Source organism: Piliocolobus tephrosceles, chromosome 6 (assembly GCF_002776525.5).
Source record: "Piliocolobus tephrosceles isolate RC106 chromosome 6, ASM277652v3, whole genome shotgun sequence".
Classification (NCBI taxonomy): domain Eukaryota; kingdom Metazoa; phylum Chordata; class Mammalia; order Primates; family Cercopithecidae; genus Piliocolobus; species Piliocolobus tephrosceles.
Genome location: NC_045439.1, coordinates 20,873,633 through 20,888,548, shown reverse-complemented (window position 1 = coordinate 20,888,548; position 14,916 = coordinate 20,873,633). Strand labels below are relative to the sequence as shown.

Here is a 14,916-nt window from a genome sequence, read left to right as displayed (position 1 = left end):
AAAACGACTTGGAAATTGGGACTGAATATAGTCTTCTTCAAAAATATTGTAAAATTAATTATATTAAAATATACTTTTATATGCTCTGTACAAATTTCACCCACACAATTATTTAAATGGTCTTGTTAGCATTAATCCTGTTGGAATCTTTGCTTGTATCACTACAAAATGAAAGTATGTTCCAACTAATAGATGTGCTTTAAAACAGTTCTAAGAAGGAAAATATGAATAGAATATCAGAAAATAAATAAAAAAACATTTACAAATAAAAGAATTTTAGATGGTTTGGAAAGCTAGGCATAACCAAAATATAAAAAGGAACCTTAGGTAAATGAGTCCTAGTGAATAAAGATTGTACTCTCATCCATAGTCCCTAAGGTGGTCTGGCTTCTTGCTTGTCCCAAAGTAGCCTCTTCCTACACAAAAGTCTTTGCCAATAGAATTTATGAATCACTTAGAAATAGCACTTGCCTTTTAATCTTAAAATATCCATGGAAAGGACTGTCAGCATTCTTTTCTAACTATAACTTTATAGCATTGGTTTCTAAAGGCAAATAAATGTGGAATATTATCTGATTCCCATAAATGACTTGACTTACCCGAAGAAAGGAAAGCCCTCCTACTGTTCTTAATGGTTATGTGACAAGACAAACCATGTTTGAACTGTTTGAATACATATCCCCTTACTTCTGCCCGGTGGGATTCATAGTCACCCACCAGGCAGGGTTAACTAATGACTGAAATGAAATCCAGTCATTTAAAGAAATCTCAAAGGCTTCCTGGAGTTAGGTTGGAAAGATGTCACTAAGAGAAGGACTGTACTTTATGCTTTTGCAATGTTTACAGAACCTGTAGCACAATGGAGCATGATTAATGAGACTCTTCAAACTCTAGCACAAGCATAGGACTTTGTACTTGTCATGTCTAAAGATCAGCCTTTATCACCCCCATAACATAAGAAATGTAAACCAGAACCTAATCATTTCCTAAAGGAGTTACCTTGGCTTTTATTCTCAAGTAAACTTAGGGGTAAAAGAGGAGACATTCTCATTTTTTAATAAGAATGGCACCTTTGCTTTGGGAAATGCTTTTCCCTTAAATGTTTTTACATTTATCATTTTATCCTATACTTACAAAATGATGTAAAGCATGTTTGCCAGAAATTATTATCACCTGTGACAGATGAGACATCTGGGGCATAAAGAGATTAAGTGACTTTCCTAAATGCCCAGCTAGTTTGAAACATATTTGACACCAAAACTCAGCCTGATTCTATTCCAAATAGACTGCAACATGCTATTATGCTTAAGCACACCCTACAAGAGATTAGCAAAAGAACTCGGGCAATTAGCAAATTTTCTTAGTATCTTTGAATCTACTTTCTATTCTTTTCCTAAAGTCTGAGTAATGTAAAGAATTCTTAAAAAGATAATTTATATCCACAATAAAATATTTCCCATTGTGTTAGTTCAAGAAGTTGATCTCAAAACCGTCAGAATTGTGTTTTTCCGTCCATTCAAAGCTCACACCTCATTCAATGTGCTCACCCTCATCTCTCTTCCATTCGGGATACTGTTGTAAATGGGTGATGGATGGCTCACAGGTTCAGCAGATCCAGTAACAATTCTAACCTCCTTTATTCTATCAACAGTTTCCTGAGGCCTGACAAACAATATCTTCCTGCCTGTAAAAAGGCCATTTAAGAGCATACAAACTCAATTTTACCACATCTTGTGGGCAAACTTCTATTTGAGAAAAATAAACTCAGCATACCAACTAGGGTCTGTTTTCAACTGAGAGCAACTATGTCAGTTATCCTGAAGCTTCTTGCGTCAGAATCACACATCAGTGCTTTGGATCCCTCTCTATTGTTGAAAGAGATGTGGATTATTCTTCCTGGATGTTTTCATCAGCTGCATCTAGAAAAGCATGATAACCATCTACCCAGATGTAATAGACATGGTATGACCCTATTCAGTTTTCTTCTTTTTTCCTTTTCTATTTTGGTTACTTTTTTTTCGGGTAGTCTTCCCAGTAAAATAACATGTTTGTCTATTCCAGATATTACAGTGGAAACCATGGAGAAACACTTTTGGTGGTTGTGCTTATTTATTTTCTTGTTGCTCACAGCTCTGGAGCTGTCATCATTTGAGAGAAGAAAGAGCCTTTATCTGAATTCCTTGATGGACAGGATGTTGTCTTTACTTGTTTTCCCCCCTTTGGCAACTGATACTGTGTCTGACTTTCTTCTTAACCCATCTGTCTTATGCTTTCTTGTTTTGCCAAAAAAAAGAAAAATTTGACATCCTCACAAAATGGTATTTATATTGCCCTAACTGGACAGAGTAAAAAATACATGACTGATGAATATCTGAAGGAATTAAAACATTCTTGAATATGTAAAAATACTTCTTAACTATGTTATGAAAGATAGATTTTTATTAATAAACAATCATGTTAACGTGGGCCATAGTAAATAGACGTACCTTGGGTTGTAAAAATAGAAGAATCTTTTGGCAGAAGAGCCTGGTGAGCAGAGAACTTAATACAAATACAGAAAATTTGTTCACTCTTGGTGATTCATAAGCTTTTTAAAAATGTAAACTTTTTTAAAAGGAAAATAGAGTGAAAGAGATATGTCACTTTGTGTTTTGTTTATTTAATTTCTAAATTTTACAGATCAAAAAGTGTATTTAATTAGATTGGAAATTACCTGCTGTTTTGAAAAGTTAGGGAACTACAGGAAAAATTGTTTAGGCTTACGTATTTGTTTACTATTTCTGATACATTTCATATTCTTTATCCTCTTAAGATAATTCAAGTCCTATTTATTGATGATGTATGAGGATCTAACAAGAATTTGACCAAGATATAGGTATTGACTTCTTCCTTCCTAGCTTTTTAAAAAACAATTTTATTTAGATATATTTTGCATATCATAAGATTTGCTCTTTTTGTGTGTATAGTTCTCCATACATCTTTTTAGTAATTTTTTTTTTTTAGGTGAAGTCTCTCTCTGTCACCCAGGCTGGAGTTTAGTGGCACAATCTCAGCTCACTGTAGCCTCCACCTCCTGGGTTCAAGTGATTCTCTTGCCTCAGTCTCCTGATTAGCTGGGATTACAGGTGCGTGTCACCATACCCAGCTAATTTTTGTATTTTTAGTAGGATGGGATTTCACCATGTAGTCCAGGCTGGTCTCGAACTACTGACCTCAGGTGATCCACCCACCTTGGCCTCCCAAAGTGCTGGGATTACAGGTGCGAGCTCTTGTGCCCAGCCTCTTCTTAGTAAATTTACCAAGTTATACATCCATCATCATGAATCAATTTTAGAACCTTTTCTTCATGGCATTATGATCCCACATGCATATTTACTGTTAACCCCTCTTCCCTCTTCTATCCCCCAAATCCCACTCTTCTGGCAACCAATAATCTGCATCCTGTGTCCACAGCTTTGACTTTTCTGTAGATTTCTATAAATTAAGTCATACAATATTGGTCTCTTGAGTACATCTTGGACAAATTTAACTCCTTTCCCTATATGATTAATAAAAAGCAAAAATCTAATTCTAATAAACTCACTTGTATTCACAGTAAGTGATTGTCCAGCCTATTTATAAAATATTGTACTAAAGGAAGCTTCAAAAGATAAGACAGAGACAGAGAAACAGACACTATTTGTGAGGAACTGTTTCTTTAACTTTCTTATCAAGTTTTTAGTGTTAATTTTATTTTTCAAAGATGTTTTATGTAGAGAAAAAGGAAACATAAAATCCAAGTCGTCCAACCAAGTAAGTAAATGAGACGACTAAACCCAGAAAACTCAAGCACTAAAATAATTCAGGAATAAAATTAAAAAGCAAAATAAAAGACTCACTTGAAAAACTTTACAGTTACCTCTATTAGCTAAGGAAAAGAAGGGTGAAAGAAAATTGGCTAAGCAATTTATACAAATTTTTAAATAATATATATAGTGAAAAGGCAAGCAGAATTCTCTGGTTTGAGGAAGTTTATTTCTAGGGTAGGTCAAGTTTATTTCTAGGGTAGCAGATGGTGGAACCTGAAAGCACTGCAGAGTTAACTGTGCAAGAACTAAGCAGCTCTACACCTTTGAAGCTCTCAGAGGTTATATGGAACAAGGTTACCAACAAAGCAGGAACTAGCAGTGTAATTAAAACTCCATGAAATGGCTGAAGGTTAGATGGACTAAATATATCTCATGCTAAATTGTGTTCATATTAGTTATACAAATTGTCTATATTTATATATTATATAAACACATTAATTATATAAATAATGACAGCTTATTCTTATTTTGAGCTTTGAAACACCTCACTTTATTTGATCTTTTCATATCTACTCTGAAAGGTGATCTTTATTATACATTTTTTATTTGATAGAAGGGATGCTGGGGCTCCGAGCAGTTACGTGATTTCCCTGATAAGATGGAGACATGAAATAAGATCTTCCAAGACCAAGCTCGGAGCTCTTTGTAACTGTATAAAGTTTGAGTGCAAATATTCATTTTTTCTGTGAATAAGCACTCTTGAAAATTGCCTCTTTCCTTCCAAAGAAGGCGATTTTATTTTTCTAGCACGTTGATAGATAGTGAGAGAAAGTACATATCAATTTTAACTCAGAATCTCTTATACGTGTTTGATTAAGTGTGTTTTCCCAGATTAAAACATCACTTCCCTCTTTATCAGAACTATAGTTAGGTATAGGTAGACTCGGTAACTTTTTTTTCCATACTGATTATTTTATTATTATTATTATTATTTTATTATACTTTGTGTTCTAGGGTACATGTGCACAATGTGCAGGTTTGTTACATATGTATACATGTGCCATGTTGGTGTGCTGACTTGGTAACATTTTGTACAATGGTAGCATCTAAGTTTAAATAAGTCCCTAGGTAGATCTTTTATCTGTTTGTATGCCTTTTTTAAAAAGGTGTTTCCTTCACTTATTCCTCCCAGTGCAGTTGGAGAATGTTTGTATCAAGTTTTTGCCAGCTTCCCTGTGGAACAGAGAGCAACTGCTTAACAAATGGCAGGTTTATGTAAGAGGAAATCTCCATGGTTTAACGTGCTTTTGTTTCCTGCCAGTATGTACCTTCTGTTTTTGTTCACGCATAATCATCTTGTAACCTGCACAGAAAGGCAAAGAAACCAAGGCTTGAGGAAATGGATATTCAAGCAATTACTTTCACGCTGATTTTCCAATTCTTGGCCCAAAGGAATTTCCTTGAGACAGGGGACGCCAGTAGCTGGGGCTGCTGTATGCAGAAGGCTGGATATAAAATAATGCCACAGAGTCCCCGGTAAAATCAGTACCTTGTCAAAAGAGCCTCATCATCATTTGAATGAGCCTTTTCTCTAGAAAGAACCTGTTTCAGGGCACAAAAGTACTTTGCACATATCTACATTGTTATATTTCCCTAAAGAGAGGATAATTATTTTTCTATGGGTCTCCTCTAGACTTTGAGTTTTGACAGACAAGGACTGAATCTATTCATCAAGGGCCTGCTACATGTTTTGTGTTTTCTACAGATGTGTATTGGATAAATGGATGAGCCATTCACTGTAGAGTGGTGTTTCAAAATCAGAAGGGTATGCATTTCAGTGTCACAGATTCACGTGAATCAAGTCACACTCACTAAAGGATGTCATAGACTGAGTATTTTATACTCATGGGAGAAAAGAAACCCACTTCTCCATAGTGTGGTAGGCATGGGTTTCCTTACACTGGTCCACATCTTGGAGAACAAGATGCTGTCTACCTGACAGAGGAGCTTATTTGTGAACTCAGCAACCATGTTTTGAGCATCAATCAGGTGAAAGTTCTATACGGAACACTAAGAGAATAGAAAAGTGAAACCAACTTAATTCTCGGAGTCAATGAGATCTAGTCACGATATTAAACATGTAGATTGCTAATATTACTTTAAGAGAGAATGAAATGAGTACCATAATGGTGGAAAAATGTAAGAGAAAAGGTTAGGATGTAATGGATATTATCTTTTCATAGAGAAGTTGGAGTTTTGAGTCATCCAGAAATGTGGCAATGGGATTGGACAAAAGGGAGAATAAAAAACAAAACAAAACAAAAACAAAACAAAACAAAGCAAACAAAAAAACTTTACCAAGATTTGGAAAATGACTGGGTTTGGGAATTGTAAAACACAGACTAATTGAAAATTGCTTCAAAATGTGTAGCCAAAGGAGATTGTTGAGCACTTTCTCCTTTCCTTTCCTTCCCTTTCCCTTTCCCTTCCCTTCCCTTCCCTTCCCTTCCCTTCCCTTCCCTTCCCTTCCCTTCTTCCTTTCCTTTCCTTTCCTTTCCTTTCCTTTCCTTTCCTTTCCTTTCCTTTCCTTTCCTTTCCTTCTTTTCTGTCTCCCTCCCTCCCTTCCTTCCTTCTTTCTTTCTTTCTTTCTTTTTTTTTTTTTTTTTAACAGAGTCTTGCCCTGTTGCCCAGGCGGGAGTACAATGGTGGGATCTTGGCTCACTGCAACCTCTGCCTCCGGGGTTCAAGCGATTCTCCTGCCTCAGCCTCCAGAGTAGCTCGGATTACAGATGCGCACCATCATGCCTGGATAATTTTTTGTATCTTTAGTAGAGACAGGGTTTCACCATCTTGGCCAGGCTGGTCTTGAAATCCTGACTTCATGATCCACCCGCCCTGGCCTCCCAAAGTGCTGGGATTACAGGCCTGAGCCACTGCACCTGGCCTGCTCAGCATTTTCCTAAGGAAATACAGGAGGACTTCTCTAAATTGTATACAGGAAAAATTTTGTGAGAGACTATTCCTGAGTAAATTTGATATTTGAGATGTTTACAAGTCATAAATGCTTATTCTGCTCACTTAAAAATTTTAAATTCATGAGGGTGGGCCAGATTCAGTGACTCACTTTCAAAGAACCAAGTGTTGAAAGGGCAAATAACTTTATAGTAGAGAACCCTGATATGAAATATCTTGGAGAATGTCAATGTTATCAATGGCATCATGCTGATATCATGTGCCAGCTGACACGATGTGACCAGTAAAGCATTCCACCTCGGATACTTTTTACCAAGAACTATAGCTAGAGCCTAATCATGAGAAAACTTTAGATGAACTAAAAGTAATAGATATTCTACAAAATGCCTGACTATCACTTCTCAAAACTTACAGGATCATACGAAACAAGAAAAGACTGAAGAACTATAGAGAATACAGGAGATAGGATGTTTAAAGGCAATGTGGTATCCTAGATGAGATCCTAAAACAGGAAAACGACTTAGTGGGAAAACTGATGAACTATGAACAAAGTTTAAGATTTAGTTAATAGCAATGTAGCTGATTTCTTAGTTTTGATAAATGTTCTAAGGTAATGTAAGATGATAACATCAGGGGAAACTGACAATGTTTACACTAATATAATTTGTCAATATTTTGAAGGCTGATATGGTGTGATGGAATGATAATATCATTAGCAGTAACAAGTCAGATTTCTAAAGCACTTTCTCATATGCTGACTCATGGTGGGACAATGTTATAAGGCTGGCAGAACAGGGATTTTTTTTCATATTCATTTTATAAATGAAGAGGCACCTCAGCGTCGAATTTACCCAAGATCAAAACTGAGCTGAAATCACGATCTTATTATACTGTGTTATTTTTACTTTCACAAAGTATTAGAAAAGAAAGGCCAATGTACATATGTGTGTATAAATGGGGAATGATGTAAGAAACATGGGGGTGGGGGTTAAAGAATTTGAGATGACAGTCAGTTTCAATTGAAAGGAAAACTATTGAGGACTGAAGTCTTAAGGATAGTGGGCTGACCCTCTGTTTTTTGAAGCTTGCAGATTTGCTTTTCGTTTTTCTTTCACCCACTTCTCTTGTGGATCAGTGAGTTTCCTAATAAAAATAAAGGAACGTAATTATTATAGTTTTGTGAGTCTGCAAAATTATTGCTCTTTGGAGTCCCTGAGCCACATTTCCTATTCTTTTGCTTCCTCTGGCCCCATCATCACACATTTCTAAAGCCGACTCATAGGTCATGTGCATAAGAAATTTGTTACAACAATTCTGCTTGTACTTTGGCGTGATATTTTTCCTTACTTAATTTTCCTTGTCCTGATTACAATAGCTGCAACCAATAGCTTTTAATAGGTGGCACATACTCATAACAAGGTTTGCTTAGGGTTTAGAAACAGCAATAATTTAAAATATGAATTCTGTACATCTGCAACAACTCCCTCCCCCATTTTCGATCTCATTCATTTTCTAGCAGCATAAATCAGAAAGCAAAACCTTTGTTGCTTTAAAAGTCCTGCTTTGCCTTTTTAAAATGTGTTCTTAAAGATGAAATAATTATGCTGCTTTCTTGGATCAAGATTTCAAAGGAAGAACCTCCTGCGGATACTTATGTACACTTACATACGAAAATGGATGTTTAAATGCAGGTAGATGAATATTTGTCCTAAAATGTGATCTTCCTTGTTGATGCTGGAGCTTGAGGAGCTATCCCTATGCTCTGCTGCCACCTTGGCAACTCAGACGGATTTACAACGGAGTTCTGCACAGGGAAAGCTGGAAGCAGCATCCCCACAGCCTCTCATGGGGCTGGCACGGCTCAGAGAGGCATTTGAAATGGCTGTGATTGATACCCATAGACTTGGGTATGCTTCAGAGAGGAATTATAACATCCATCTGATGGGAAAACATACTTTCTCTGTTTTTAAGTAACTCCGTTTCAGCAAGATCCAGGTGTGTAGCCTCTGAATGCTCTATAAAGGTTCCGTATTTCTTTCTTTCTTTCCTTAGTCCAGAATAGAGACAGAAGAAGGAGTCGGTTGAAGATGTCCGGGTGTGGATCTGAGTTTGCGCTCTGAGAGACGTCCTGGCTCATTTGGGTGTGACGGTGACAGCAGAGGCGCTCTGCTGACAGTTTTTTTCTTGTCTAAGCTTCCTTTCCGCATCCACAATATGACTCGCCTTCCACTCCGGTTAACTTCTTGGAAGTCCAGAGCACTTAGTCAAAGCTGTGTACAAAATGCAAAGCATCTGGGCGGCTAAGGCAGAGGCTCCTGTATTCTCTATGTAACCGCCTCCAAAAAAGCTGGGAAATTTCGCGGATCAAAACGTAGGCTCTTAAAGCTGACCCGCTGCTGTCAATGTTGGGACTTAGATACATTTTTGCATCGTCATTCTTGTGTGTGTTTCCCGTTAATTCCATTTTAAGGCTCAGGCTCCAGCTGTCTCTCTCTCGCGCGCGCTCCCCTCTCTTTTCATTTCCCATTCACACATCAAACTCCGTCCTCCGCACCCCTATCTTCCTGTGTCTTCGTCTTAGTTATGTGAATGTGTGTCATTAGGCTTACTCGGACACTGGATGGGTGAGTGGGAGGCAGCTTTTCTTGCGGTTTCATTTACACTTGGCATGGGTGGCTGGGTACCCTCCACAATTCGTCTCTCATACGGAACACAGTTAAAATCTATAGCTAGAACCAGCGAAGAGTTCCGAATCTTCAAAGCGCAGCTAGGACAGGAAATAATACAGGGTTGGGGGGCGTGGACGGGGGCGGAGAGTAGAGAAGTAAAGGAATAAAACCAACTTCGCTGGCAACTTCAGTAAATCCGGTAACTGGAGGCAAAAAATAGACTCCGAGGGCTGGGTCTGGTCCGGATGAAACGCTAGGGCTCCTTCCCATCCTTGAATCTGGGCGCTGGAAGCCAGCCACGGGCGTCTTGCCACGCGAGTGCCCCTAGACAGCAACACACCCACTGGAAACGCACGTGAACAAAGCTCTCGCCCCCGGGAGCCGCCGCCTGCGGTTTCCTAGTCGATCCCAGCTTCTCTAGGGAGTGTCAGGCGCTCACAGGGTTAAGTTAGTTCCCTCCCTGGTAGGAGGGAGAGGAGGGGGAGGGGAAAAGCAGCATACTGTCTCAGGCTGGGTACCTTGTAGTTAGTTGTACGTTCGAAACCTGTCGCCGTCACTTGCGCTTTTGGCATTATCCATTGTCACCGCGGAGGAACGAGCGCTTGAGATAACATCAGCGCCCGCAAATCTCCGCGCCAAGGCGCTGCGCTACTCCTTTCGAGGTGCGCCTCTGGTCCTCCGTCCCGGGTGCCCAGCAGCGGCGAGGCGGCATCTCTGCTCCTACCACCGTGTCCACCGAGCCCCGGGATCAGGGTGGCAGTTCTCAACGATGGGCAGGAGGGACCTCGGCGGCGACCCCTAAAACAATACCATGCCCCGGGAGCCCCGCTGCTGCCGCGCCAGCGTCTTCCCTTTCCACCTCCCTGACCCTGTCGGATTTGGATGAGCCCATTGCGAGGAGAAGACGCAGCCGTCAGGTAAAAGGGGCTGCGGTGCCAGTGAAGTTTCTAGTAACAGGCCGAGCTGCTGCTACGCTGGCACCACACTGTTTCTTTGGGGAATTTCTTTTTTTTTTTTTTGAAAGAGTTGGGGTGGTCATCTTAAGTGGGGTGTTCTAAGTTTTGTCTTTTACCTGGAGAGAAAATAGGCAGCTTAGCTTTCTCTCGACTTTGGGGACATCTGTCTGCTGGTCAAATCCACCTCCTCTAAGGAGCTTCATAACTGAGTTCTGGGTCAAAACGCAAATTTGCTTGTCTAATAGATGCATCGATGCTAAATTGGGGTTCTCAGTGCCCCTAACCTTGCCAGAGTTCACCCTCCTACTTCCGTAGATTGAATCTCTTAACTTTCACCAGTAACAACCGTCTCCCCTCCACAAGCTGTTGTTAATGTCACCAGCGTTATTATCAAGCGGTTGTATCTAAAGACACCAGCGTGCTACCTGCCCATAATCTGGGATCCATTAGCAGTTAGCAGATGCAGTGGATACTAATTCCTTTTCCTTAGAGTTGGTGGGAGTGGGAGTGGGGATGGGGGGTGCTTTTCCCAAAACCAAGTCCCTTCCAGCCCTGCTTGTCCTCTTCGGGCTGGCGGGCACTGAGCTGGGGCCATCCAGCCTTTCTAGAGCGCCTGCGGAGGTGGCGAAGGCTGGGGAGCACAGCAGGCGGAATCGGGACCGAGTTCCTTGAGCCGCGTGCGTGGGACGCAGGGAGAGGGCGAATAAAGCCCCCAGGTGCTGAATGCACGGGCAAGGAGCCAGCGAGGGTGACTGGAGCAGGGCCTTGCCAGCTGTTATCCAGTCTCTGCACGGGCTTGGGGGCTTGGAGCCTCCTGGAAAGATCCCTCCGCCGCGCTGACCAGTACCGGGCTCGCCCCCGCACTTTGAGCGCTGCCGCGGTCTTTCCTCGTTTGTAATCAAGCCTTAGATCAAGGCCGTAAGTTGAAGTCGGGGTACTGACCAGGGAAAGGAAGCCACAGTGGAAGAGGGTGACTGGGACGGGCTGGATCCGTATTTGACACCCGGAAAACTCCTAGAGCGTGTGTGGCTCCTGCCAGCAGTAGTTACTGGTGGAGCTGAGGCCACTGCCACTGTCGTCGTTGGCGCTTTGCTCCTGGAGCCTCCCAGCAAGATGGCACTCACTGTCTGTTCCCTTCCGATTAGCACCCCCAGCCGCGCCCTCTCCTCCCCGGGATACTTATTAGTCACACACTGTGGGGAGAAGACGGGCTATGTAAATCTAAGTCAACGCGCGTTCCTAGCCACCTTTGCATAATGCAACAGGAACAGAGACCCGCGCGCACGAACCGGGTAGTGTGCGCGTGTGTGTGTGCGCGCGTGTGTGAGCGCGTGTGCCAGCGTGCGTCTCCGCGCGGGCGTGCGTCTGGGTGGATCCTTGCGTGGCAAATCGGGCTTTTCTCCAAGTCGTCTTAACATGATTTAGGCTCTCAAATACGTGAAGGCGGTAGACACAACAGGGATGCGAAGGAAATAAAAAACAATTGGGGAAGTGGTGCCAAGTCACTCATGCTTTGAACTGAGGACGAGGAGTGCGGTCGCGCCTGGGGCGCGTCCGGAAATCATCCTCTGCCTGTGGCGGCCACCGCCCCAGTTCAACTCTTCTGCGGGGAGAGCTGAGCGGATCCCTGGGGGGTTGGTCCTGGGCTAGTTTCAAACTCTCCGGTTGCATCTCGCGTGGCCACACCGACGGCGCGTCTCAGCGTAGCTCTTGGAGCGGGCTCGTTCTCCCTCTTCTGTTCAGATTCAGCCTCACCGGACTTGTTAGAACATGACTGCAACTTGCTGGAGGCAGGAGGAGCAGCACGAAATGAGATGAGAAAACCAAAAACATCTCCTCCTTCCGACATGGAGACGTGCAGCTAGTTTTTTTGCTTGTTTGTTTGTTTTTTACATTACTCTTTAACCTTTGGAAAGAGATTGTGAAGTGGAAACGTTGCCTGTACAGAAATCAGGCTTCTTAGCTGTCAAGACTGTTTGCTAATCTTTAGGCTGAATCTCTTGTTGTCCGCTGCAAATCTGTGGGGAAATTTAACAACGCTCTTGCCAGAAGCGGCCAGCGTGAAGGAAGACAGTGGGGGCGTTTAAATTAATCCCATTAATTTTTTGATCACTCCCCCAGTTAAAGTCATTTAAGGTGGTCCAAGATGAGGGAACTAGTGATGGGGTGAGGAGTCGGGGGCACATCACCAAAGTTGTCTGCATTTGAAATAACGCCATTTTGGTTGAGAGGTTTGCTGTATTTTACCCCCTAATCTCACGTTTCGATCATTCCTCAATGTCTTAGTAATAGATCCTCCCTCTTGGCAGTACACCACTAAGCAGGCATGGGGAAAATCTCCTTTCAGGGTTCAGACGGTGGCATTATCCCTAAGGGCTGCTGGTAGGGACGGTATGTGCCGGGTAGACAGAGAGAAGGTCAGGTTGGCATCTGCCGGGTTAGCCAGGCGCTCTGAAACTCTTTTCAGAGAGGACAGGGTTAAAAGCCAAGTCCGACTTTGCCTCTTGGAAATCGCTGGGTAGCAGCCGCGCCTCCCAAGCATTCTTTAAACCAGAAAAGTGGGAGGGACTCCGGGAGAGAGGGAGGGAATGAGGCAGGGAGAGAAAGAGGGCTCCAGGAGCGGAGCGCGCCAGAGCGCGAGGGACGGAGGGAGAGGAGGAGCGCGGGAGCTGCGGAGACCATCCCGCGAATTCATTACTGTAAACATCTCCGGGGGTGTCAGGAGGGGTGGGGGTGGGGGCCGCGGCGCCTACATTAGCCCGGCCGCGTCGGATTGAGGCAGTAGTGTGGTCTGAGCAGCCTCCAGACCCACGCCGGGCGGGCGCAGCACTTGGAGCGAGCCCTGCGCCCGCCCCCGCGCAGCGCCGCACGCCCGGCTCCCAGCTGTCCGCACACACGCGTCGGAGGACCGCCCGCCTCGCTCTCCCGCCGAGTCCCGGGATCCTCCAAATCCGAGGAGCTCGGGTGCCGCGGGGCAGCTTTCTGCCGCCTTCCCCGCTCGCTGTACTTCTTTTGGGGTTCGTTGGCTTGACGAAGCGGAGAGGGGGAGGCGGAGGAGGAGAGAAGGCGGGGGCCGCGGCGGCCGGAGCCAAGGGAAAGTGGCATGCCCGAACCCTGGAGGCGGAGGTGGCGGAGGACTGGGGAAGACGATGCCGCAGCTCCGTAGGGGACGTAGGCGAGAGCGAGCGAGGCGAGCTGGGCGTCCCGGCCCCGGCCGGCTGCGGGGAGGCGCGCGCCGCTCTGAGGCTCCGGCCTCCGCACCCCCGCGCCCCGACGCTGCGGGCGACAGGGCTTGGCTCCAGCAGCCGCCGCCGTCTCCTCCGCTGCCACCCGGAGGACCCAGCAAAAGTTTGGATCTGGGGGAGGGCGCAGCGCTGAGCGGGATTACCACCAGGGCTGGAAGGAGACCTCGAGAACCTTTGCAGGTAACGCGCGCCCCCAAGCCTCTTCTTCTATGCCCCTCCGTTGCGCTCCCGCTTCCTCCCAGAGCCTTTCCTGGCCCTCTCGAGTCTGGCAGGAAGTAAGAGGGAGGCGAAGTTCAAGGTCCCGGGGATGGGCACCGAGCGCTGGCAGATCACTAGTCACGTTAGGGGGGCAGCCGTGCGGCGAGGCAAATCCCCCCAGAAGTGGATGAGAACCCTCAGCCCCAGCTGGCTCCTCATCTTGTATCTCTTTGGAAATTTGGAATGTGAATTTATGGGCTTTTAAAGTATTCTTCAGTCCAGAGAAATGGTTCATGGATTTCACTTACCGCACGCACCCCCCTTCACACTCTCACGCATTTACCATTTTAAAAAAATGATTTGAGCCCACTCCCTACTCGCCGACTTCGTTTCGCTGGACAGCAAATTTCAGGGGTGAGATACTGCAAGCAAAGGCGAAAAAATATCCTTTCCTCTTTTGACGTCCCTGGAGTCCTCCTTCCCTCCCTTCACCTTCTGGCGTCAATAGGAACTTTAGAAGTTACATTTTCATTCAGGGGTGAGGTGAAACGTGTTAGCTATTGGTGATGTGAATTTGCCACGACTGTGCGTATGTGTGTTTGTGTGTGTGCGTGTTTGGGGGAGGGGGTTAGTGGTGCTGCAGAGAGGCTGAATTTTTCTCGGTGGCCTGAAGCGCAGTGGTCCCAAGGTAGTGAGTGGCCGCGTGTGCGCATTGAGGCGGCGGCAGCAACGGAGAGAAGACGGTCACGTTTCCCGAACGACAGCTTTACTTAGGCTAAGAAAATAGCTGCAGCTCACTCCAAAAGCAAAAAGATTCCAGCCCCAACTCCCCGACGCCCCCTTTCCCCCAACTGAGTTTTTAGTTTCAAAGCAGCTCAGCGTTTGCTGCTGCTATCTTTATTACGATCATTATTTATTCGCCTGGAAACTCATCCTGTCTTCTCCTGTGAATGGGAATCAGTCTTCAAGAGCTTTTGATTAATTTTAGTAAGGGAATCTCTTGTAAAGCTTACAGTTAGCTAACCAAGTGCAAGGCACAAATCCGTGTAAACGCTCACTCAAGAGTGCAAGGTGCTGATTAGATTTC

At 44.1% G+C, this 14,916-nt stretch overlaps 1 protein-coding gene across 3 annotated transcripts in view; it reads left to right on the top strand.

The window, feature by feature from the left end:
• Window positions 1-8,133: 8,133 nt before the first annotated feature.
• FLRT2 (fibronectin leucine rich transmembrane protein 2) overlaps window positions 8,134-14,916 on the top strand; it is a 99,786-nt gene continuing 93,003 nt past the window's right edge. The window contains exons 1-2 of one of the 3 annotated variants that reach the window (XM_023205383.3): window positions 8,134-8,668; window positions 8,814-10,347. The gene's annotated coding sequence lies outside the window, so the exon portion shown is untranslated. Of the gene's footprint in view, window positions 10,348-14,916 lie in introns of all 3 variants that reach the window. The other 2 variants (XM_023205382.3, XM_023205384.3) reach the window with 2 other exon arrangements.